Source organism: Echinops telfairi, unplaced genomic scaffold, assembly GCF_000313985.2.
Source record: "Echinops telfairi isolate 266 unplaced genomic scaffold, ASM31398v2 ScPeMD7_4;HRSCAF=17, whole genome shotgun sequence".
Classification (NCBI taxonomy): domain Eukaryota; kingdom Metazoa; phylum Chordata; class Mammalia; order Afrosoricida; family Tenrecidae; genus Echinops; species Echinops telfairi.
In genome coordinates this window covers 19,566,252-19,568,881 of record NW_022103900.1, presented here as the reverse complement: position 1 = coordinate 19,568,881, position 2,630 = coordinate 19,566,252, and the positions used below count along the sequence as shown (strand labels likewise).

The following is a 2,630-nucleotide window of genomic DNA, read 5'->3' as shown; positions in this document are numbered from 1 at the left end:
GGGGGGAAGGGGCGGGGGACGCGGGGCTAAGAATCGCAGTTGCCCTTCCTCTCCATGTTAAGGAACTCCGGGAATGAAACAAGTAAGTTGCACTAACCTTCAGCCCAGTTACAGGCGTTTTCGAGGAAATTAAAGGTGGACAGTGTCGTAATTCAATGAAGGACAAAGTTTCCAAGATTTTTAGAAAAGCAATGGGGAGTCCAGCCTGCCGGATCTGCTCCCTGAAATACAGACACAGGCAGCTTCAGAGCGACTTTCCCCACAGATATGCCACAGGGCATAAGCAGATTCACCGAGGCAGGCTTTCCAAGGACCCCTCCATATGTGTCGGGTTGGAAATTAGTGTATAACTTTTACCCAAAACAGTCGTTAACACGGATGTGTAAGACGTGTCTAGAAACAACAGAATCTGGCACCAGGGAAATGCTTGCAGAGAGAAGATTCACGAAAGAGGAGATTATTGCATGCACTTATTACACACTTATGATGTAATGAAGTAGAGATGTTTCCATATGAGTTTAATTCAGAACTGGACCAGAAGACTAGTTTAAGAAAATGCAGCCTTAGACTCTTCCCTTGCCCCTGCAATAACTTGAGCTTTTCTTTGAGGAGAGGGGAAGAATTAGAACCAAAGCACATAAAATGAGGGAGGAAATCCACAAAGGGTTACAAAGGGTCAGAAGGCCTGGAAAAGCTTTAAAGAGCATTTCATTCCAGTAGACCCACCTGGGTTTCCTAAAATAAATGCTTTTGACAGCGCGCTGGGATAGTTCTTTAGGATTGGGGAAACAAATGAATCGGTGTTCGCTTTTCTAAGAAACTTGTCTTTCCACATGATTAATGGCGGAATTAAGGGTGGCAAGAGAGGACCCTACTTTTATAGGAAGCTCTTGGGCTCCCGAAGGAGGGTCCTATTGCTTATCTGGTATTGGCAGCAAGGTTAGAAATGCTGCCCAGCATGGAAAGTTGAAAATCTTCCCTACTTCCCTGTACAACCTTCCAGGATCTGCCTACTTGCTGGAATAAGGCTTACTTGTCTCCCAGTCATTTTCAGATGTCCCTATTTGGAAGGTAGTCTACAGCATAGACAATCTTATTAGTAATGAAGAAGAAAGTAAAATACCCACTTCTGCTTCTTTAAATTTTATTTTATCCTCTTCATCTTCTTGGGGTGGGGGCGGTGACCAGAAAATGTAGCAAATGGAGGTGGGGGGCAACAATCTGCACAGCCAGTCCAGAGAATGTTTGTGTTGGCTATTAATCCCCTGGTAGCTTTGCTGCTTCATAAGTGTATTCTTTACACACTCTCTTTTTCTGTCTCTGTCTCACTCGCTAACCCTGATAGACTCAAATGCACATGCATGGCATATGTCAGACCCAGACATTTCAAGCAACTTAGAAACGGGACACTCGGCCGACAGCACTCTCCATCAACACTACCCAGGGAAAAGCCGGCACTCTGGCCAGCCATCCTGTCTCAGTTCCCAAGCAACACATCAACTAAAGAACTTTCTCTCCTGTCACTTTGCAGGCAGCGTCTGGACCATTCGCCTACACGCGGGTTGGAGTCTCCGTATCCAAGCACCACAATCAATTTCGCCTTAAGAGTAAACTTTGCGTATATTTCCGCTGGCTAGTCCGCCGTTCCCAGAAGGGGACAAGTCTCCCTTTCACTTCCACGCACAGGGAGTCAGGGACGCCTCGGTGGAGATGCCACTACCCCGCAAATGCCAACACCGGAGTTCAGACAAGCACTCTCCGCAGCTGCCGGCATCCACTCTTCCCACCCCTCGGCCCCGCTCCTCCTCGGCGCCTCTGCCATCCATTTCCAGAGGCTCTGTACCACAAGCAGGGAAAGAAAAGACCTGCCAAAGGAGATCAAAGAACGCGAGCAGCTCGGGCTGCACCTACTCACTTAGGAGTTCTCCGCGTCTCTCTTCATTCATTCAACTCTGCCGAAGTGCAAATCCCTCTGGGAGGCTGGGTGGCGGGGTCGGGGAGGGGCGGAGGAGAGAGGCGAAGGGAGTTAGTAGAGAGAGACTCCACTAGAAAGAGGGGCGCCGGGCTGGGCGGCCTGCTCGGCAGGCGAGCGGGGACTGAGGAGATCTCAAGCCTCCAGGCGGACTGGCCCTGGCCGCCAATGTGCCTTTGTTTATGTGGCTCGCGCTGCCTCTGCCAACATGCACCTAAAATCTCCGCGCGTCAGCGCGCGTCAGCAGCTCGCCGCCCAATGGCAGAGCAGCCGCGCTCCCCGGACTCCTGGCCCGCGCTCGCTTTGGTATATTTCCGACCTGACGTCACGAGCAGGGCCGACTTTAAGGTGGGAACCATTCTGGGTTCACCTTGGTAGCTAGTTTGGTTTGGGTTTTTTTGTTCCCCCCTCTGAAAGAGGTGTGACCTCTCCACCCAAACCCGCAACACCTCGCCTTCTCTCAATTACCATGACTGCACGGCCGCTGGTTCATTTACACGTGGGGCGAGCGTGGGGTGTGGGGAGTGGGGAGCGGAGAAGGCCGAGTGGAAGAGAGCGTAGGCGTAGGCCAGGTAGCCCGCACCTGAAGTCACACGAGATGGGGTGTGCCTAACAGCGCCCTGACCACTCACCCACACTCCTCGCCCTCGTTAGCGGA

General features: G+C 51.5%; 1 protein-coding gene across 5 annotated transcripts in view; it reads right to left on the bottom strand.

Annotated features, from left to right (window-relative positions):
- The window catches only part of NR4A2 (nuclear receptor subfamily 4 group A member 2), an 8,288-nt gene extending 6,199 nt beyond the window's left edge, over window positions 1–2,089 (bottom strand). For all 5 annotated transcript variants that reach the window (XR_006680953.1, XM_004703809.3, XM_045299692.1 and 2 more), the window contains exons 1-2: window positions 1,916–2,089; window positions 98–221 (exon numbers count right to left, since the gene is read on the bottom strand). The gene's annotated coding sequence lies outside the window, so the exon portion shown is untranslated. The remainder of the gene's footprint in view (window positions 1–97; window positions 222–1,915) is intronic.
- Window positions 2,090–2,630: the final 541 nt, after the last annotated feature.